General features: G+C 38.8%; 1 protein-coding gene across 8 annotated transcripts in view; it reads left to right on the top strand.

Annotated features, from left to right (window-relative positions):
• Window positions 1-24,015, top strand: part of ESCO1 (establishment of sister chromatid cohesion N-acetyltransferase 1) — a 90,684-nt gene that overhangs the window by 2,457 nt on the left and 64,212 nt on the right. The window lies entirely within an intron of this gene.

Below are 24,015 nucleotides of genomic sequence, written 5' to 3'. Positions count from 1 at the left end.
GGGGTTTTAAGTATTACTTTAATTTTTATTTAATTAATTAATTTATTTTTGGCCTCACCTCGCAGCTTGCAGGATCTTAGTTGCCCTACCTGGGATGGAACCCTGGCCTCGGCAGTGAAAGGGTGGAGTCTTAACCACTGGACTGCCAGGGAATTCCCTTAAGTATTACTTTAATATAGTGGCCTCAGACTTTTTGGTCAGGATCCCTTTACATTCTTAAAATTATGTAGGACTCCAAATAGCTTTTGTTTTATGTGGGTTATATCTATTCACAGTTATTGTATTTGAAATTAACAAGTATATTTATTAATTCATTGAAAAATAAATAATAAACTAACTGCAGGTTAATATAAATAACTTTTTAAATGAAAAACTATTTTCCAAAACAAAAAAAATTAGTGAAAGAATGGCAACTGTTTTACATTTTTGTAAATCTCTTTAATGTTTGGCCTAATAGAAGACAGCTGGATTCTCTTATCAGCTTCAGCATTCAATCTTTATATGTTGTTCTGGTTGAAGCATATGAAGAAAATCTAGCTTCACACCAGTGTGTTGGGAGGAGTACTTTAATAACATTTTCAGATAATTGTGATACTCTTCTTTGACTCTACAACAAAACTCAACAAGTGGTAATTGCCTTTTTTTTTTTAAATAAAGGTTTTTTTTTTTTCCTCTTGATATTTATTTATTTTGGCTGCACCAGGTCTTAGTTGTAGCACGTGGGATCTTCCTTGCAGCGTACCCGATCCTTTTTTAGTTGCATGTGGGCTCTTAGTTGTGGCATGCATGTGGGATCTAGTTCCCTGACCAGGGATTGAACCTGGGCCCCCTGCATTTGGGATCACTGAGTCTTACCCACTGGACCACCAGGGAAGTCCCAACAAGTGGTAATTTCTTAAAGATTAGTTGCAATGTGGAATCTGAAACTGTATCTATATACTTTTCACACAATGTTGCATTAAATTTCATTGGTCTGTTTGTGCTTTGAATTGATCTTTTACCTGTGTATGATTTTGATCCCATGAACCCCCGAATGGGTCTCTGGAATCCCCGTGGTCCCTGTACCACACTTTGAGAACTGCTGCTTTAATGTAAATAATTTAATAGTTTAGAATTAATGTATTTATTGAAGCTGAAAGGGATAAAGGTAATATGGAAATAGAGTTGATAATTAGTTAAGTGAAATGAGTAACTAAGGTAAATATTTTTTTTCATGTTTTCTTTTCATCAAAAATATTATATCAGTAAATTAATAAATGCTTATGATGTGCCAGGAACTGTTCTAAGGACTTTATATGAGGAAATATTTCTATTGTATCATCTTTAGTGATGGTTAAGAGAAAGGCAAGTATAATTTAACTTATTTTTTTACCCTACAGATAGTACAGTCTTTCTTCTTCTTTTTTTTTTTTTTTTTTTTTTTTTGCGGTACACGGGCCTCTCACTGTTGTGGCTTCTCCCGTTGCGGAGCACAGGCTCCGGATGCGCAGGCTCAGCAGCCATGGCTCACGGGCCCAGCCGCTCCGCGGCACGTGGGATCTTCCCGGACCAGGGCACGAACCCGTGTCCCTTCATTGGCAGGCGGACTCTCAACCACTGCGCCACCAGGGAAGCCCAGTACAGTCTTTCGGACGTATCCTTTATAATGCAGATATAGTTCCACTTTAGAAGATATATAATACCTAGATAATTTATCTGTAAGGTATTTGAGATAGAAAATATGCTGATCCCTAGCATCTGTCACTGTTTATGTTTAAAATATATTGTTTTAGACTATATTAACCCATCAGAAAATTGAGTTATTAAATAAATACTAGTAGTGTTAATGAAGATAATCCTGTTGACATGGAAATTTGTTTTATTTTGTTAAATCATTTCAACTAGTATTTGAAACTTTGTTGTGACCATGGTCACTAAATGAAATTTTTCTTCAAAAACAAAAATAGATAATTTTCATAAGACAAATTTAGGTTTATTTAAAAAGCCTGATGCATATTAAAGTCTGTTTCATTTCAGATTCACTTTTTTGGTAATAGCTTTATGGAGATAAAATCAACCCTTATAGAATACAACTCTGGGGTTTTCAGTATATTCAGAGTTGTGCAACCATTACCACTAATTTTAGCATATTTTCATCATTCCAAAAATGATGAAAATACCTATACTAACATGTTATTCCTTTTTTTTTTTCCCCTGCCCACTTAGTACCATCAATCTGCTTTCTTTTTTTGAAGATTTGTTTGTTCTGGACATCTCAGATAAATGGAATCAAACAACACGTGGCGTTTTGTGACTGGCTTCTTTTACTTAGCATAATGTTTTTAAGGTTAAACCATGTTGTAACATGTATCAGTACTTCATTCCTGTTTATGGCTAAATATAATATTCCATTATATGGACATACCACATTTTATTTATCCATTCGTTAGTTCATAGACAGTTGGGTTATGCCCACTTTTTGGCTGTTATGAATAATGCTGCTTTGAACATTTGTGTACAGGTTATTGTGTAGACATCCAGTTTCACTTTTGACCTTTCCCGATATATTTTACATAGATATAAACACAATATAGTTTTTTTTATATGTATAAATTTATTTATTTATTTTTGGCTGCGTTGGGTCTTCGTTGCTGTGCGCGTGGGCTTTTCTCTAGTTGTGGCGAGCGGGGGCTACTTTTCCTTGCAGTGTGCGGGCTTCTCATTGTGGTGGCTTCTCTTGTTGCGGAGCACGAGCTCTAGGCACACGGGCTTCAGTAGTTGTGGCTCGCGGGCTCTTGAGTGCAGGCTCTGTAGTTGTGGCGCACAGGCTTAGTTGCTACGCGGCATGTTGGATCTTCCCGGACCAGGGCTCAAACCCGTATCCCCTTCATTGGCAGGTGAATTCTCAACCACTGCACCACCAAGGAAGCCCTATATAGTTATTTATTTCACGACTGATAAGTACATTCTTTTTTGATGTGAAAGATTCAAACATTGCATAAACGTATAAGTAAAATGGGAAGGTATTTTAAAAAATTCTTTGTATACCCTTTCATCTCCATCTTTTACCACCCTACAGGTAAGTACTATTGATATTTTAGTGTGTATTCTTTCAGTGTGTTTTCTTTGTGTTAGAATACTTATATATGACACATTAATTTATCTCTTTCTTACAAAATTACTTTATGCAATTTATGTACTTCTTATTTCTAATGACTATCAAAATTCTACCTTGGCATTTTGTTTTTTTCTCCTTTGGACATTTGGGCTATTTTTGATATTTTTGTTAATGTAAATGCTACTGTTGTCATCGTTGCTGTCATGTAAATTTTTTTTTTTTTTTGGTTTTATTTTCTTGATGTGGGTGGATGGTAGTATCATAAATTGTGGAGAACAGACATAGTGGAATGACCTGACTGTTAGATAGTTGAGTTTAAGGTGCCTTTAAGACATCAGGATGGACATGTCCAGTATGTTGTTGGATATCTGAGTATCACTAGGGATGGAAATTGTGTTGGGGATATTCATTTGTATGTTAATGGCTTACAGATAGTAATCGAAAGTATGAGTATAGATGAAATTATCTAATGTGTGTCTTTTGTGGTAAGAGAACAACACTTGGGGAATGTTAATTTGTTAAGAGGCCAGTGGAAGAAGAGAATTAAAAAAATTAAATTGTCCATGTCTGTCTTTTTTCGAGTTTTAACTAATAATGTTGAGAGTAATGTTGAGTTTTACTGAATATCTATTATAAATCTAGTGTAATAGAGAGAATTTGTCTTTGAATGTTTGGAAAAATTTATTAGGGACGATACCTTGTATTACTGTGTGTGTTTTTGTTGTATTCTGTTAATGGTTTATTGTTGCTTCAGTTGTGACATTTTATATGTTTTTGGTTAGTGGTAATTAGTTTATGTTCTTTAAAATGCTTTTTAGTCTGTAGGTATTAATTGGGCGTTTTAGAAGGTGAGAAATACTTGGATTACCCTAAATAGTGTGTGAATGGATTGGCAGGATACACAGAGAAATAAGGAAGAGAAGACTATTTGTAGAGCCAGATCTTGTGCAAGGAAAAAACAGGAATCACCAAACACTAGACCTTATAGAAACCTGAAGATAATTCAGGACTCAGAAGGTTGCTGAGAAATTTCCTCTGGGGGAATTAAAACGAGGTAAGCCAGATGTTCAACCAGGGATGATTTTTGCCTCCCAGGGAATACTTGGCATTGTCTGAAGATATATTTGATTGTCAGAACTGAGGGGAAGGTGCTCCTGGTATCTAGCAGGTACACATCAGGGATGCTGCTGTTAAATACCCTCCATGCTCAAGACAAACACCACCACCACCACCACCCCACCCCCCGCAAAGATTTTATTTGCTCCAAAATGTTAGTAGTGGTGAGATTGGAAACCTTGCATGTTGGCTGCTCTTCGGTCAGTAATCTCTTTGGGGGCATAGGGGCAGGAGTTTCAGGATATAACTATTTATGAACTACCTAAGGGCCCGCACTTTTTTTTTTTTTTTAAAGCAGGTACGTGTCGGCATGGTGAATTTTCAGAAAGGGGTTATGAACTTGACAAGCCACCAGACTCAGATTTTCAGTGAATATTTCTCTTATCTCTTGGATGTGGCAAAAGGATTGTGTAGTTGAAATGGACTAAGAATTGGTAGGTTATCAGAGTTTAGGCGATTAAGAACCTATGGTCATTCATGTGAATTTTAAAACCTATGATGTTTGTAATAGTTCGGTTTGAGAAGATTATGCTTGAAGAGTTTTTGGTGATCAATAGATTACTATAGTGAAGAAAGAAGGTATAAGAGCAGAATGGCATAAACCTTGAAAGAAAAGTGGAAAAAATTTTGCATGTGAGATGAAACTGCTGTGCTGGGAACACTGTAGGTCCCTTGATGTGATACAGCCTGCTTAGGAGGTGTATTAGTTTCCTATGTCTTCTGTAACAAATTACCACAAACTTAATGGCTTAAAACAACAAAAATTTATTTTCTCACGGTTTTAGATGCCCAGAGTCAGAAATCAAGATGTAGGCATGGCTATGCTCTCTTCATAGGTTTTAGAGAGGAGTTTGTTTTTGGCCTTGTCCAACTTCTGGTGGCTGCCCTTGCATTCTTGGGCTCGTGAGCACAGACCCCCAATCTCTGCCTGTTTTCACATTGTTTTCTACTTTCTGTGTTTGTCTCCCTGTGAGTGTCTCTTATAAGGATACTTGTCGCTGGATTTAGGGCCCACGTGAATGATCCAGGATGACCTCAAGATTCATATTTTCACTGGGAAAGGGTTTATGTGGGCTTCCAAAGGAGAGGGTTAAGAAAGAGTGAGATCCACTGTGGAAATAGAGTCAGGAGGAAGATAATAAAGGAAATGATAACCGATATGAGGAGCTTGCATTTGGTTGGTGGATGTGCATGACTTCTAGGGCCTTTGAGACTGGATCTGTGCAAATTGAAGGTCTTTGGTGTTAGAAAAATGATGCTATTGATAGACCTTTTAGTCTTTGCTTTATGCCAGGTTCAAACTGAGGACTGCTGAAAAGTTGTCCTGTGATCTCAGAAGCAAAATCTTTTCCAGCTGGTTGGATGGCTTTCTGAATTTGTACCAGTGTTTTATGGAACTGAAGAGACTTTTGAAGTTTCAAGTTGGGGAAATAGACCTTAAGTAAATTATTTTGGAATTGAGAGGTGTCCTGAGCTGAATTCTGCAGTAAATCTTTTGACAGAATTACTACACCTTGAGATGGCTAGAAGTTTCCAATGATGTATGAAATATCAAAAGCATGTTGGGCAAAATAGCCCTAGGGTTGTATAGAAAAAAGGCTGTTTGATTTTAAGAAGTGTTTTTCTGGTGGGCATGGGGGTGGTTACATTGAGGTGATAGGGTAGTTGTTTTTATTTGACTGGTTGATGTCATGTATTAATAGAATTCCTAAAATTCAGTCATCTCTGTGTTCCTTTTATCAATTTTACTTGGTAGTGGTGGACCACTTGGCTATGCCCATGTTGTGTTAAAAATGCTAACTTGTTTTAATTTAAGGCTTTCATGTATCTTTTTGTATATGAGATTAGAAATGTGTGTGTAGTGTGTGTGTGCACATGCACATGTGCACACTAGTTTTGTTATCAAGACAAATTTTGTATTATTTTGGGTAACTTGTTTTTTTGCTGCATTCTGGAACAGAAAAGTTATCAGTTATTTGAAAGCAGAGCTATTCCTTCTGCCTGGAACACTTATTAGTCTCAGGTGGGAATATGATTAATGCAGTCAAGGGATAGCAAGGGGGCCAAGAAAACTGGAGCAGAGTGACCAGGGGAAAAACTAGGAAGTAGTTAATAGTTAATATGAGCCTTTGCTTTTGCTCTGATTGAGATGGGAAGTCACTGAAAGGTTTTGAGCAGAGAAATAATGGAGCCTGACTTAAATTTTAAAAGGACTACCTTGGCTGTTTTGTGTAAGAAGCTGAAGGGGGCGGGGGATGCAGGGGAGGGAGGAACAAGGCTGAAGGCACAGTTACCAATTAGGAAGCTGTTGCAGAAATCCAGGTGAGGGATAGTGATAGCTTGGACCAGGGTGATAGTGGTTGAGATGCTAAGTGGTCAGATTTTGGATGTGTTTTGAAGGTAGGTGAGTTAATGATGGCTTGAGTGGATATGAAGTTTAAGAGAAAAGTTGGGGTTGACTCCAAGGCTTTGTTCTAAACAATTAAGGATGAACATGTCATTTACTGAGATGAGGGGGAAAATCCTTTGGAAGCTTTAGGTTTAGGAGGCAAGATTAGGGGTTCAGTTATTGACATGTTAAAGTTTCAGATGTTTAGTAGTTCAGTAAAAATCTCTATGAATAGTATTCCTGTGAGTTTAAATTTTTTGTATTTCAGATTATATTCTCAGGCATTTCTAGATTCTAGATTCTTTTTGTTCTCATTTTCTTTACCTATTGAGTAAATTGGGATAAATTATTTTCAGAATTTCCATTTTGGTGAGATTTTAAAATACATTGTATGCGCATTCTAAATTTAAAAAATGGTTAAAACCTTTATATGCCTGACCTGTTGAGTGTCAGGATAAATGGACAGAAATGCAATAAAAGTGGAGAACTTTCTCAAAAATTTCAAAGTAATACATGTACATTGTTATTAAAGTCAAATTGCACTAAAAGCCATACAGTGTTGAATATCATCCCACTCCTCACCTTTCCCCATCTCCCAGTACCTTTCTCCAGGAGCTGCCACTTTCACTGTCCTAGCTGTTTTCTTTATATCTAGCTCCATAGTTTTGGTGGTATGCAATAACTTCTATATTTTGATTGATCAACTTCAGATGTTATTGACTTTTTGCCTCCATAGTTGAGAATTGGCTCTCCTGCTTTCTTCCCCATATACCTTAATAGAGTTACATTTCAAATTGTTTAAGCCAATAGTGAGTGGTACTATAACTATGTAAATATTGTTTACTGCCGAGCTAAGTATTTTTCTGAAACTATATCCCCCTTTTCACTTTTTCATGGAGTTAGTAATTGCCTCACTTTTCTTTTGCTTAATTTCCTAAGATGTTAGGGCAATTTTTCTCCCCAATGTCCTCAACCCCATGTCACATGCAATTTTTCTCCCCAATGTCCCCAACCCCATGTCACATGCCCGACTATTATTTTTTGTACTCAAACAGCAGGTCCAATCCCTTCTCTAACCCACCCACACTACCTTCAGGGTTCCTTTTGGGATCCTTCATTCCATCTGTTTCATTGTGGGTTGGTTGCTCTCTTGGCCTGTTCTCTAAAGTGTTTGTGCAGTTAATACTGCCACTGGCAGCAAATTACTTACATTCTTTGAATTCTCAGACTTTTTGGGGGGGGGCCTGTCATGCAGCTTGTGGGATCTTAGTTCCAGGGATGGAACCTGTGCCCCCTGCAATGGAAGCATGGAGTCCTAACCACTGGACTGCCAGGGAATTCCCAGAATTCTCAGACTTTTAAATTTTAGCCCATTGTGGTGGTTTTCCATTGCCTTTTTGGATTTCTTTCTCCTTTCATCTCTCTTCCTCCTTTTTTTTGTGATGAGCTTGTTCAAATTTCTTGTCTGTTTTTTCCTTTGATTGGCTATTTTATTGATTTGTAGGATTTTAATAATATAATCTGTACATACTAATCTTCTGTAGGTTATGTTTTACCTTTTACATTTTATATCTATGATCAGTCCATTTGGCATTTGCTTTCGTATATGGTTCGAGGTAGGAATCCGGTTTCACTATTTTCCCCATATGATATCCAGTTGTCCCAGTACTATTTCTTTAAAAAATCTATTTTCCCAGCTATGGTATTGTATATCATAAACCAGTTGACCATAAACGTGAGCCTGATTCTGGGCACTCTGTTTTGTTTTGTTTTTTTCCGACATTTATTTATTTATTTGGCTGCGCCGGGTCTTAGTTGCGGCACTCGGGATCTTCGTTGCCTCGTGCGGGATCTTTTAGTTGCGGCATGTGGGATCTAGTTCCCTGACCAGATATCGAACCCAGGCCCCCTGCATTGGGAGTGCGGAGTCTTAACCACTGGACCATGAGGGAAGTCCCTGGGCACTCTGTTTTGTGTCATTGTTCTGTCCCATTGGTCTATTTGTCTATCCCTGAACCAATATCACACGTTACTGTGGTTTTACAATAAGTGTTGATATCTGGTAGGGCAGGTTCACCCACCTTGTGGTTTTCTTAAGTGTGATTTCTTATGGTTTATGTAAAACAGATTTTTAAAATTTCCAAACATCTGGGCATTTTCTACTTAGACTTTTGTGGATTATTCATTTCTAGTATAATTGCATTGTGATCAGAGAGCACTTGTGGTATCATTCCTTAGATGTTTGTGGAGACTTGCTTTAGGACTTGTATTTGGGGACACCTTTGTAAATGTTCTGTGTGTGCTTGAAAAGAATATATTTTGCAATTGTTGGGATAATGTGTATATATTTGTTTTTTTTAATTATTTTATTTTTTGGCTGCGTTGGGTCTTCTTTGCTGTGCGCGGTCTTTTCTCTGGTTGTGGTGAGCGAAGGCTACTCTTCGTTGCAGTGCGTGGGTTTCTCATTGCAGTGGCTTCTCTTGTGGCGCACGGGCTCTAGGTGCGCGGGCTTCAGTAGTTGTCGCTTGTGGGCTCTAGAGCACACGCTCAGTAGTTGTGGCGCACAGGCTTAGTTGCTCTGTGGCATTTGGGATCTTCCCGGACCAGGGCTTGAACTGTGTCCCCTGCATGGGCAGGCGGATTCTTAACCACTGTGCCACCAGGGAAACCCCGTGTATATCTTTATTAGTTCAAGTTTAAAATTACTTGTCTTGTTCATAATTCTGTATAATTAGTTCATAATTCTGTACATTGAATTTCTTGTTCATTTGTTTTGTTTTTTTGTCTGCTTGTTCTATCACTTGCTGAGAGGGGTGTTGCCAAATCTCTAAGTTACAGTTTTGGATTTATATATTTCTCCTTGTAGTACTTGTAATTAGGGGACTCTATATATCAATTTGGGAATTACACGTTTTCAGACTATGTTTTTAGGTGTGTGCAGTTTGAAATTGTTACATCTTCCTGTTGAATTGAAGCTTTTATCATTAAGGTATGACTCTTTAATATTGCTTTTTGTTTTAAGGTTCTTGGCTTTTTGGTTTGGTTTGATTTTTACCACACCACGCCACTTGTGAGATCTTAGTTCCCTGACCAGGGATTGAACCCGGGCCCTCAGCTATGAGAGCATGGAGTCTTAACCACTGGACCACCAGGGAAATCCCCTAACAGACTATTTAATGCTTTGGTGTGCTCTAGAGCAGGTGCTGATAAACTGTTTTGTCCCTTGGGCCAAATTTAGTCAGTTCTCCTCCTTTCCTTCATTCCTCAAAATGGTTTTACATTTTTTTTTAAGGGTTGTAAAAAAAAAAATAAACAAAAAACCAAAGAAGAATACGTAATCATGACTGTATGTGAGCTACAAAGCCTAAAATATTTGCTATCTGGCCCTTTGAAGAAAGAGAATATCATGTGAGTCCACCCATGACAATAAATGGTCTTATCAAGCCTTATATTCCATCTTTGTTGGTTTATTACCTTTAGATTCACTCTTGTTCTCCAGACTCCTATTGATGGTTAGTGTAGAGACTGTTTCCTCCTAGGACTGGTCTCTTATTTCTTTGGACTGTGTTGGGATCTAATTCTCATATGACTGGGGAGAATTGGTATGTATTTCTTTTTGAGGCATCTGCTCCAGGTGCAGTAACTGAAAGGTTTTAACTCAGAAGGCTGGTTGGGGGGTGTGTGTACCTCCCAAATCCCTAGGCAAGGGATTTGGGAGTTTATAGTTTTCAGCCTCCCTGTGTCTGCTCTAGATGTCCCTGCATCTTTGTCTTGAGTTCCCATTTACTACCCACTTTGTCAAAAAATAGGAGCCCACTGGTAGTACTCAGCAGGGTGGGAACCTGTATCATTTCTAGCAGATATACACCAGAACAAATACTAATTTTTTATTCTAGTACCCTTCAATTTGCTAATATTTCTGTTTGTCCTTAAGCTTTGGGTGATTTAAGGAACATTCTAATCTGTACATGAGTGTAGATGGATGAATGCTGCTGCCCCTGTTTACTTCCTGCTTTTGAGACCTGTAACAGAAATGATCATGACCCATTGAATACTGGGCACGAATCCAAGAAGGAGGCTGTCGGTGGAGGACACACATTTTTTTTTTCCTACTGTGAAAATTCCACTTCTTCCAAGTGCATCTTGTATTGGATACGTGTAATGCACTGCTACTCTGTGTTCTGCCTATTTTAAGGATACAGAAATTGTAGTTGGATGGTCTGTTAATATCAAGCATAAAGTTCTCAAAATAGATTATAAACACAGGTCTCTCTGGTTAGGACCGCCTCCCCTTGTGTATCTGGAGAAACTGAGTAAAAATTAAAAATAAGTAGAAGCCTTGGGTTGATACTTAATTCTGTCTTTGGAAGCTACCCCATATGGGGCAGCTGGTTCACAGAGACTTTGCTTCTCAAGAATGAGAAGTGGGATTAGAAGGATGGAAGCAGCTGCTACTTAAGGTCAGTGTTGTTCTTGTCTCCATGAAATTTGGAGCAATATACAGAATTGACAGTTTCTGATTTGCTGTTGTGCCTAGAAATTAAAGGTAGCCTAGTTTGCTTTTCTCTTTTTTAAAAAATGGTTTTAGCAAGAAAAAAAGGACTCAGGTTACTAACGTGAGGAATGAGAGGGGATATTACTAACAACCTCACAGAAATAAAAGAGGATTATAAGAGAATACTATGAACAGTTGAATACACTAACCATTTTGATAACCTAGATACAATGAAAAAATTCCTAGAAAGAGATTGAGTCAAGAAGAAATAGAAAATCCAAATAGACCTATAACAAATGTAGAGATTGAATTAGTAACCAAAAAATCATCCAAAAAGAAAAACTCAGTCCCAGATGGCTTTACCAGTGAATTCTATCAAGTGTTTAAAGAATTAACATCAAGCATTCCTAAACTCCTCCAAAAAATGCAAGAGGAGGGAATACAGCTTAGCTAATTCTATGAGGCCACTGTAAAACCCTGATACCAAAATTAGACAAAGACATCACAAGAAAGGAAACTATGGTTCAATATTTTTTATAAATATACACATAAAAATTCCTCAACTCAGTACATGCAAACTGAATCCAGCAACATATAAAAAGGATTATACACCCTGACGAAATGGGATTTATCCTATCAATGCAAAGTTGGTTCAACATATGAAAATTAACAAGGTGAGATACCATGTTAATAGAATAAAGGGGAACAAAATCACATAATCACCTCAATAGATGCAGAAAAAGCATTTAACAAAATTTAACATCTTTCATGATAAAAACATTCAACAAAGCTGCAATAGAAGAGCATCTATGAAAAGCCTGTATCTAACATTATACTTACCGGTGAAGGACTAAAGGCTTTCCTCCTAAGATCAGCAATAAGACAAGGATATCTGCTTTTGCCACTTTTATTCAACATTGTACTGGAGGTTCCAGCCAGGACAATTTGGCAAGAAAAAGAAATAAAGGCATCCAGATTGGAAAGGAATAAGTAAAACTATATCTGTTTGCAGATGACGCGGTTTTATATGGAGAAAATCCTAAGGAATCCACACAAAAAAACCTGTTAGAGCTAATAAATGAATTCAACAAGGTTATAAGATACAAGAACAACATACAAAAAGCAATTGTATTTCTCTCTACTAGTGATGAACCATCCAAAAAGGAAATTAAGAAAATAATTCCTTTTATAGTAGAATAAAAAAACAATAAAATACTTAAGAATAAATGTAACAAAAGAAATGCAAGGCTTGTACACTGAAAATTACAAAACATTGTTTAAAATTATTAAAGATGACCTAAATAAGTGAAAAGATATCTATGTTCAAGAATTGGAAGACATATTATTAAGATGGCAGTATTCCTCAACTTGATCCTCAGATTCAGTGCAATTCCTTATCAAAATCCTAGCTGACTTTTTGGGCAGAAATTGACAAACTGATCTTAAAATTAATATCAAAAAGCCAAAACAATCTTGAAAAAGAGAAATAAAGTTGAAGGAGTCACATTTCCTCATTTAAAAACTTAACTGAAAAAAGAGCCAATGGGAGTTCCCTGGTGGCCTAATGATTAGGATTCCAGGCTTTCACAACACTGCGTGGCCCAGGTTCAATCCCTGGTCAGGGAACTGAGATCCTGCAAGCCACATGGCGTGGCAAAAAAAAGAGAGAGAGCGCTAAGAATATACAGGGGAAAGGACAGTCTCTTCAGTAAACGGTGTTGGGAAAACTGGACAGCCACATGTAAAAGAATGAAACTGGAACACTATCATACACCATACACAAAAATTAACTCAAAATAGATTAAAGACTTGAACATAAGATCTGAAACCATAAAACTCTTAGAAGAAAACATAGGCAGTTAGCTCCTTGACATAAGTCTTGGTGATGATTTTTTGAATCTGACACCAAAAGCAAAAACAACAAAAGCAAAAATAAACAAGTGGGACTGCATCAAACTAAACAGCTTCTGCACAGCAAAGGAAACCAACAAAATGAAAAGGCAGCCTACTGAATGGGAGAAAATATTTGCACATCATATATCTGAAAATAAATGATGAATTCATATAACTCAATAAATAGAAAAAAAAACAGTTCAAATAAAAAATGGGCAGAAGATCTGAATGGAATTCTTCCAAGGAAGACATACAGAGAGTCAACAGGAACATGAAAAGATGCTCAGAATCACTAATCATTAGGGAGATGCAAATCAAAATCACAATGCTATATTACCTCATACCTGTTAGAATGGCTGATATCAAAAAGACAAGAAATAAAAAGTGTTGGCAAGGATGTGGAGAAAAGGGAACCCTTGTGTACTGTTGGTGGAAACGGAAATTGGTGCAGCCACTATGGAAAACAGCATGGAGGTTTCTTAAAAAATTAAAAATAGAACTACCATATGATCCAGCAATTCCACTTCTGGGTATTTACCCGAAGAAAATGAAAAACACTACCTCAAAAAGATATATGTACCCCCATGTTCATTGCGGTGTTATTTGCAATAGCCAAGTTATGGAAACAATCTAAGTGTTCATCCATGGATGAATTTTTGTACATCAAAGGACTCTTATCAAAAATGTGAAAAGACAGCCAATAGAATTGGAGAAAAATATTTGTGGTTCATGCATCTGATGAGAGTCTAATATCCAGGTAAAAAACTGTTTCAACTCAATGATAAAAGGAAAAATGACCAAATTTTTAGAATGAGGAAAGGATTCAAATAGACATTTCTCCAGAGAAGAAATACAGATGGCCAATAAGCACATGAAAAGATGCTCAACATAATTACTCATTAGGAAAATACAAATTAAAACTTCAATGAGATACTACTTTACACCTAAAAGGATAACTAAAATTTTAAAAATTAATAATAAATGCTAACAGGGTTGTAGAGAAATTGGAACCCACACGCATAGCTGGTGGGAATGTAAAATGTTGCAGCTGATTTGGAAAACAGTCCCTCAGAAGTTAAACACAGAGTTTCCATATGGCCCAATGGTTATATTCTTAGGCATATACCCAGGAAACTTGAAAACATGTTCACATAAAAACTCCTTCAGGATTATTCATAGCATTATTCATGATAGCCAAAAAGTAGAAACAGCCCATCTAACAATCCATCAACTGATGGATAGGCAAACAAAATGTGATATATTTATACAATGGAATAGTATTTAGCCGTAAAGCACAAGATATTACTGAAACATGCTGCAACCCTGCTTGAACCTTGAAAACATTACGTTAAGTGAAAGAAGCCTACCACAAAAGGCCACATGTATTTATGATTTCATTTATATGAAACCCAGAATAGCCAAATCCATAAAGACAGAAAGTGGATTTGTAATTGCCAGGGACTGGAAGGGGGGTGAGAAATAAGAGAATGACTGCTAATGGGTTTGGGGTGGCAAAGATACTCTGGAACTACTGGCAATTGTTGTACAACTCTGAATATACTAAAACCTACTAAATTGTACACTATAAATAGGTGAATTTTATAGTCCTATCTCAAATTACATCTCAATTATAAAAAAATTTTTTTTTCTGACCACATAACGTAGCTTGTGGGATCTTAGTTCCTCATCCAGGGATTGAACCCAGGCCCTCAGCAGTGAGAGCATGGAGTCTTAACTACTGGACTGCCACGGAATTCCCGAATATAAAATGGTTTTAAAAAAATCACTTTAAACTTAAAAATATATTGGGTGATGTAATCTAAATATTTTAATGATTAAAATTTGAGTATATTTTATTATAATGTACTGTTGGGAAATTGGATGTACTCTTAAATTCTCAGGTACTTTCTAACATATATCTTGTAAATTATCTTTCTATATAAATGTTACTGTGGGTTTTCTGAAGTGATCATTTTATGTTCTTTATTTATTTTTTTATTTTTGGCTGTGTTGGGTCATCGTTGCTACACGCAGGCTTTCTCTAGTTGCGGCGAGCGGGGGCTGCTCTTTGTTGCGGAGCACAGGCTCTAGGCGCGTGGGCTTCAGTAGTTGTGGCACGTGGGCTCAGTAGTTGTGACTCGTGGGCTGTAGAGCTCAGGCTTAGTAGTTGTGGTGCACGGGCTTAGTTGCTCCCCGGCATGTGGGATCTTCCTAGACCAGGGATAGAACCCGTGTCTCCTGCATTGGCAGGCGGATTCTTAACCACTGCGCCACCAGGGAAGTCCCAAGTTAAGTTTGATTATTGATTTTTGGCCCCAATATTGATTTTATTAGAATTCTATTAATAACTTGGCTCTGGGTTGTGGAGGGATCTTGTCAGTTTAACAGGTTAGAGAATGCATTTCAGTCCTTGATTGCAAGATTTTATTTAATAGAAAGGGATGTTGTTAAGTTGTATAATGCTAGGTTGATAATGATTTAACACGTAGGGCAAACTAAAGTGAAGTGATCCTTAGCATGCCTGAACAGGTGAGTGACAAGTACCGCAGACTTGTGTATCAGTTAACCTTTTTATTATGGTAGGTCCCAACTGCCAAATGTTAAAATATTTAGAAATTGCGAGGAAAAGAAGTAAAGTAAGGTAATTCATCATTTTTAAAATTAAAATTCTTGGCGCTAAAGTAATAAAGGAAATTAAATGAGTTTTCTGTTTTTTCAAGTTATTGTACCTCTGAGGCTTAATCTTGGGTAGATATGGAGCTTCCCAGAAAATTTAACTGCAATATGTATTAATCAGTTATTGCTGAATGAGAAACTGCCCTACAGCTCAGTGGTTTAAAACAACAGTTATTTTTGCTTATATATCTGTAGAGCTGCTGTGGGTTAGGTGACTTAGGCTTAGCTGTGGGTGTGTGGGTGGGCTTTAATTCTCCCTGTGGGTTGGGCTTGGCACCTCATTTGGGGTTTGGCCCAGTCTTACTGTTTGTGTTTCTTCTGGGGCCTAGGCTGAAGGGGCAACATATTCCTGCTGAAACTCTTCTCGTGGTGATGACAGAGGTAACAAGAGGGCAAGACCAACTGCACAAAGATATTTCAAACCTCTGTTTGCATACTTTCTGCTAACACCCCATTGGCCAAATCATCAGATGCAAGGCTATGGGGGCAGGAGAGTATGCTCTGTCCACCATGAGGCCAAAGTAAGACATATGGTCAAGCTAAGCATCTGATGGGAAGGAAAATAATATGCTCCTTACAGGGAGGTGGGGTTTCGGATAGAAGGTAGTGGTTATTTTTGAAGAAAAACCAAATCTATTATACAGTATAAAAAATGAGATGGGGCTTCCCTGGTGGCGCAGTGGTTGAGAGTCCGCCTGACGATGCAGGGGACACGGGTTCGTGCCCTGGTCCGGGAAGATCCCACATACCGCGGAGCAGCTGGGCCCGTGCACCATGGCCGCTGAGCCTGCGCGTCCGGAGCCTGTGCTCCGCAACGGGAGAGGCCACAACAGTGAGAGGCCTGCGTACCGCAAAAAAAAAAAAAAAAAAAAAAAAAAAAAAAAATGAGATGGTGACCGTATTGAGTTGCATGATTTTTGTATGTCAAGTGAAAAATCGTCACTAGGCCATTGTTTAGTCTAGTTTAGTCTAAGTTGTTTTTTTGTTTTTTTCTTTACATCTTTATTGGAGTATAATTGCTGTACAGTGGTGTGTTAGTTTCTGCTTTATAACAAAGTGAATCAGTTATACATATACATATGTTCCCATATCTCTTCCCTCTTGAGTCTCTCTCCCTCCCACACCTCCAGGCGGTCACAAAGCACCAAGCTGATCTCCCTGTGCTATGCGCCTGCTTCCTATTAGCTATCTACCTTACGTTTGGTAGTGTATATATGTCCATTCCTCTTTCTCGCTTTGTCACAGCTTACCCTTCCCCCTCCCCATATCTTCAAGTCCATTCTCTAGTAGATCTTTGTCTTTTTTCCTGTCTTACCCCTAAGTTCTTCATGACATTTTTTTTTCTTAAATTCCGTATATATGTTAGCATACGGTATTTGTCTTTCTCTTTCTGACTTACTTCACTCTGTGTGACAGACTCTAGGTCTATCCACCTCATTACAAATAGCTCAATTTCATTTCTTTTTATGGCTGAGTAATATTCCATTGTATATATGTGCCACATCTTCTTTATCCATTCATCTGATGATGGACACTTAGGTTGTTTCCATCTCCTGGCTATTGTAAATAGAGCTGCAATGAACATTTTGGTACATGACTCTTTGAATTATGGTTTTCTCAGAGTATATGCCCAGTAGTGGGATTGCTGGGTCATATGGTAGTTCTATTTGTAGTTTTTTAAGGAACCTCCGTACTGTTCTCCATAGTGGCTGTACCAATTCACATTCCCACCAGCAGTGCAAGAGTGTTCCCTTTTCTCCACACCCTCCCCAGCATTTATTGTTTCTAGATTTTTTGATGATGGCCATTCTGACTGGTTTGAGATGATATCTCATTGTAGTTTTGATTTGCATTTCTCTAATTATTAATGAAGTTGAGCATTCTTTCATGTGTTTGTTGGCAGTCTGTATATCTTCTTTGGAGAAATGTCTATTTAGGTCTTCTGCCCATTTTTGGATTGGGTTGTTTGTTTTTTTGTTATTGAGCTGCATGGGCTGCTTATAAATTTTGGAGATTAATCCTTTGTCGGTTGCTTCATTTGCAAATATTTTCTCCCATTCTGAGGGTTGTCTTTTGGTCTTGTTTATGGTTTCCTTTGCTGTGCAAAAGCTTTGAAGTTTCATTAGGTCCCATTTGTTTATTTTTGTTTTTATTTCCATTTCTCTAGGAGGTGGGTCAAAAAGGATCTTTCTGTGATTTATGTCATAGAGTGTTCTGCCTATGTTTTCCTCTAAGAGTTTGATAGTGTCTGGCCTTACAGTTAGGTCTTTAATCCATTTTGAGCTTATTTTTGTGTACGGTGTTAGGGAGTGATCTAATCTCATACTTTTATATGTACCTGTCCAGTTTTCCCAGCACCACTTATTGAAGAGGCTGTCCTTTCTCCACTGTACATTCCTGCCTCCTTTATCAAAGATAAGGTGACCATATGTGCGTGGGTGTGGGACGCCGCCAGGAAGGAGCTGGATTCTTGGTCCAGAGGAAGGCGAAATCACATTTTTGCATCTTGCCTGCACTACCCGGGAGTGCCGCGTAAGGCGCCACGTGTGCATCCCGTGGATTGTAGGCGGAGCAATGTAGTGTCACATGTACTGACACACACCAATCCAGGGCTGTTGTGTGGACCTGCTGGCCAGTATAAAGCCTGCCATATTCTGCTGCATAGGGTCTTCCTTCCATCTTTTTTCAACTAAGCTGTGCTCCAATAAAGTGTGATACGAGAAGAATCTTGCGTGTGGTGACTCGTCATTCTGCTGGTCAGAAGCGGCTCGCCGCACGTGGGTTTATCTCTGGGCTTTCTGTCCTGTTCCATTGATCTATCTTTCTGTTTTTGTGCCAGTACCATACTGTCTTGATTACTGTAGCTTTGTAGTATAGTCTGAAGTCAGGGAGCCTTATTCCTCCAGCTCCGTTTTTCGTTCTCAAGATTGCTCTGGCTATTCGGGGTCTTTTGTGTTTCCATACAAATTGTGAAATTTTTTGTTCTAGTTCTGTGAAAAATGCCAGTGGTAATTTGATAGGGATTGCATTGAATCTGTAGATTGCTTTGGGTAGTAGAGTCATTTTCACAATATTGATTCTTCCAATCCAAGAACATGGTATATCTCTCCATCTATTTGTATCATCTTTAATTTCTTTCTTCAGTGTCTTATACTTTTCTGCATACAGGTCTTTTGTCTCCTTAGGTAGCTTTATTCCTAGATATTTTATTCTTTTTGTTGCAGTGGTAAGTGGGAGTGTTTTCTTGATTTCACTTTCAGATTTTTCATCATTAGTGTATAGGAATGCCAGAGATTTCTGTGCATTAATTTTGTATCCTTCTACTTTACCACATTCATTGATTAGCTCTAGTAGTTTTCTGGTGGCATATTTAGAATTCTCTATATATAGTATCATGTCATCTGCAAACAGTGACAGCTTTACTTCTTCTTTTCCGATTTGGATTCATTTTATTTCTTATTCTTCTCTGATTGCTGTGGCTAAAACTTCCAAAACTATGTTGAATAAGAGTGGTGAAAGTGGGCAGCCTTGTCTTGTTCCTGATCTTAGTGGAAATGGTTTCAGTTTTTCATCATTGAGGACGATGTTGGCTGTGGGTTTGTCATATATGGCCTTTATTATGTTGAGGAAAGTTCCCTCTGTGCCTACTTTCTGCAGGGTTTTTATCATAAATGGGTGTTGAATTTTGTCGAAAGGTTTCTCTGCATCTATTGAGATGATCATGTGGTTTTTCTCCCTCAATTTGTTAATATGGTGTATCACATTGATTGATTTGTGTATATTGAATATATCTGCGTATATTCCTTGCATTCCTGGAATAAACCCCCCTTGATCATGGTGTATGATCCTTTTAATGTGCTGTTGGATTCTGTTTGCTAGTATTTTGTTGAGGATTTTTGCATCTATGTTCATCAGTGATATTGGCCTGTAGTATTCTTTCTTTCTGACATCCTTATCTGGTTTTGGTATCAAGGTGATGGTGGCCTTGTAGAATGAGTTTGGGAGTGTTCCTCCCTCTGCTATATTTTGGAAGAGTTTGAGAAGGATAGGTGTTAGCTCTTCTCTAAATGTTTGATAGAACTTGCCTGTGAAGCCATCTGGTCCTGGGCTTTTGTTTGTTGGAAGATTTTTTAATCATGGTTTCAACTTCAGTGCTTGTGATTGGTCTGTTCATATTTTCTATTTCTTCCTGATTCCGTCTTGGCAGGTTGTGCATTTCTAAGAATTTGTCCATTTCTTCCAGGTTGTCCATTTTATTGGTATAGAGTTGTTTGTAGTAATCTCTCATGATCTTTTGTATTTCTGCAGTGTCAGTTGTTACTTTTCCTTTTTCATTTCTAATTCTATTGATTTGAGTCTTCTCCCTTTTTTTCTTGGTGAGTCTGGCTAATGGTTTATCAATTTTATCTTCTCAAAGAACCAGCTTTTAGTTTTATTGATCTTTGCTATCGTTTCCTTCATTTCTTTTTCATTTATTTCTGATCTGATTTTTATGATTTCTTTCCTTCTGCTAACTTTGGGGTTTTTTTGTTCTTCTTTCTCTAATTGCTTTAGGTGCAAGGTTAGGTTGTTTATTCGAGATGTTTCCTGTTTCTTAAGGTAGGATTGCATTGCTATAAACTTCCCTCTTAGAACTGCTTTTGCTGCATCCCATAGGTTTTGGGTCATCGTGTCTCCATTGTCATTTGTTTCTAGGTATTTTTTTATTTCCTCTTTGATTTCTTCAGTGATCACTTCGTTATTAAGTAGTGTATTGTTTAGCCTCCATGTGTTTGTATTTTTTACAGATCTTTTCCTGTAATTGATATCTAGTCTCATAGCGTTGTGGTCGGAAAAGATACTTGATACAATTTCAATTTTCTTAAATTTACCAAGCCTTGATTTGTGACCCAAGATATGATCTATCCTGGAGAATGTTCCATGAGCACTTGAGAAAAATGTGTATTCTGTTGTTTTTGGATGGAATGTCCTATAAATATCAATTAAGTCCATTTTGTTTAATGTGTTATTTAAAGCTTGTTTCTTTATTGATTTTCATTTTGGATGATCTGTCCATTGGTGAAAGTGGGGTGTGAAAGTCCCCTACTATGACTGTCGATTTCCCCTTTTATGGCTGTTAGTATTTGCCTTATGTATTGAGGTGCTCCTATGTTGGGTGCATAAATATTTACAATTGTTACTGTTACAATTCTTGGATCGATCCCTTGATCATTCTGTAGTGTCCTTCTTTGTCTCTTGTAATAGTCTTTATTTTAAAGTCTATTTTGTCTGATATGAGAATTGCTACTCCAGCCTTCTTTTGGTTTCCATTTGCATGGAATATCTTTTTCCATCCCCTTACTTTCAGTCTGTATGTGTCTCTAGGTCTGAAGTGGGTCTCTTGTAGACAGTATATATATGGGTCTTGTTTTTGTATCCATTCAGGCAATCTGTGTCTTTTGGTCGGAGCATTTAGTCCATTTACATTTAAGGTAATTATCAATATGTATGTTCCTATTCCCATTTTCTTAATTGTTTTGCGTTCGTTATTGTAGGTCTTTTCCTTCTCTTGTGTTTCTTGCCTAGAGAAGTTCCTTCAGCATTTGTTGTAAAGCTGGTTTGGTGGTGCTGAACTCTCTCAGCTTTTGCTTGTCTGTAAACGTTTTAATTTCTCCATCAAATCTGAATGAGATCCTTGCTGGGTAGAGTAATCTTGGTTGCAGGTTTTTCTCCTTCATCACTTTAAATATGTCCTGCCAGTCCCTTCTGGCTTGCAGAGTTTCTGCTGAAAGATCAGCTGTTAACCTTATGGGGATTCCCTTGTGTGTTATTTGTTGTTTTACCCTTGCTGCTTTTTTTTTTTTTTGTGGTACGCGGGCCTCTCACTGTTGTGGCCTCTCCTCTGTTGCGGAGCACAGGCTCTGGACGTGCAGGCTCAGCGGCCATGGCTCACGGGCCCAGCCGCTCCATGGCATGCGGGATCTTCCCGGACCAGGGCACGAACCCATGTCCCCTGCATCGGCAGGTGGACCCTCAACCACTGCACCACCAGGGAAGCCCCCTTGCTGCTTTTAATATGTTTTCTTTGTATTTAATTTTTGACAGTTTGATTAATATGTGTCTTGGTGTGTTTCTCCTTGGATTTATCCTGTATGGGACTCTGTGCTTCCTGGACTTAACTATTTCCTTTTCCATATTAGGGAAGTTTTCAACTATAATCTCTTCAAATATTTTCTCAGTCCCTTTCTTTTTCTCTTCTTCTTCTGGAACTCCTATAATTCGAACGTTGGTGCATTTAATGATTTAATGTTGTCCCAGAGGTCTCTGAGACTGTCCTCAGTTCTTTTCATTCTTTTTTCTTTATTCTGCTGTGCAGTAGTTATTTCCACTATTTTGTTTTCCAGGTCACTTATCCGTTCTTCTGCCTCAGTTATTCTGCTATTGATCCCATCTAGAGTATTTTTCATTTCATTTATTGTGTTGTTCATCATTGTTTGTTTCATCTTTAGTTCTTCTAGGTCCTTGTTAAATGTTTCTTGCATTTTGTCCATTCTATTTCCACGATTTTGGATCATCTTTACTATCATTATTCTGAATTCTTTTTCAGGTAGACTGCCATTTCCTCTTCATTTGTTAGGTCTGGTGGGTTTTTATCTTGCTCCTTCATCTGCTGTGTGTTTTTCTGTCTTCTCATTTTGCTTATCTTACTGTGTTTGGAGTCTCCTTTTTGCAGGCTGCAGGTTCGTAGTTCCCATTGTTTTTGGTGTCTGTCCCCAGTGGCTGAGGTTGGTTCAGTGGGTTGTGTAGGCTTCCTGTTGGAAGGGGACTAGTGCCTGCCCCTCCTGTTGGAGGGGACTAGTGCCTGTGTTCTGGTGGGCGAGGCTGGATCTTGTCTTTCCGGTGGGCAGGTCCACGTCTGGTGGTGTGTTTTTGGGTGTCTGTGGACTTATTATGATTTTAGGCAGCCTCTCAGCTAATGGGTGGGGTTGTGTTCCTGTCTTGCTAGTTGTTTGGCATAGGGTGTCCAGCACTGTAGCTTGCTGGTCGTTGAGTGAAGCTGGGTGCTGGTGTTGAGACGGAGATCTCTGGGAGATTTTCGCCATTTGATATTATGGGGAGCTGGGAGGTCTCTTGTGGACCAGTGTCCTGAAGTTGGCTTTCCAACCTCAGAGGCACAGCACTGACCCCTGGCTGCAGCACCAAGAGCCTTTCATCCACACGGCTGAGAATAAAAGGGAGAAAAAAATAATTGAAAGAAAGAAAGAAAGAAGGAAAAGGAAGGAAGGAAGATGGAAAGAAGGAATGAAAGGAGGGAGGGAGGAAGGAGGGAAGGAAGGAAAAAAAGAAAGATTAAAGTGAAATAAAATAAGAAAATATAATAAAGTTATTAAAATAAAAAATAATTATTAAGAAAAAAATTTTTTAAAACGGACGGATAGAACCCTAGGACAAATGGTGGAAGCAAAGCTATAACAGACAAAATCTCAGACAGAAGCATACACATACACACAAAAAGAGGAAAAGGGGAAAAAAATCATAAATCTTGCTCTCAAAGTCCACCTCCTCAATTTGGGATGATTCGTGTCTATTCATGTATTCCACAGATGCAGGGTACATCAAGTTGATTGTGGAGCTTTAATCTGCTGCTTCTGAGGCTGCTGGGAGAGATTTCCCTTTCTTTTCTTTGTTCTCACAGCTCCCAGGGGCTCAGCTTTGGATTTGGCCACGCCTCTGCGTGTAGGAGGGCATCTGTTCTTCGCTCAGACAGGACCGGGTTAAAGGAGCAGCTGCTCTGGGGACTCTGGCTCACTCAGGCCGGGGGGGAGGGAGGGGTACGGAGTGCTGGGCGAGCCTGCGGCGGCAGAGGCCGACATGACGTTGCACCAGCCTGAGGCGTGCCGTGCATTCTCCCGGGGAAGTTGTCCCTGGATCCCGGGACCCTGGCAGTGGTGGGCTGCACAGGCTCCCTGGAAGGGGGGTGTGGATAGTGACCTGTGCTCGCACACACGCTTCCTGGTGGCGGCAGCAGCAGCCTTAGCGTCTCATGCCCGTCTCTGGGGTCCGCGCTTTTAGCTGCGGCTCGCGCCCGTCTCGAGCTCCTTTAAGCAGCGCTCTTAATCCCCTCTCCTCGCTCACCAGGAAACAAAGAGGGAAGAAAAAGTCTCTTGCCTCTTCGGCAGGTCCAGACTTTCCCCCAGACTCCTTCCCGGCTAGCCGCTAGCCGTGGTGCACTAACCCCCTGCAGGCTGTGTTCACGCCGCCAGCCCCAGTCCTCTCCCTGCACTCCGACCAAAGCCCAAGCCTCAGCTCCCAGCCCTGCCCGCCCCGGCGGGTGAGCAGACAAGCCTCTCGGGCTGGTAAGTGCCGGTC

This window comes from Tursiops truncatus, chromosome 13 (assembly GCF_011762595.2).
Source record: "Tursiops truncatus isolate mTurTru1 chromosome 13, mTurTru1.mat.Y, whole genome shotgun sequence".
In the NCBI taxonomy this organism is placed as follows: Eukaryota; Metazoa; Chordata; class Mammalia; order Artiodactyla; family Delphinidae; genus Tursiops; species Tursiops truncatus.
Note: the sequence above shows the minus strand (reverse complement) of the source record. Positions and strands in the feature narration are given on the sequence as shown.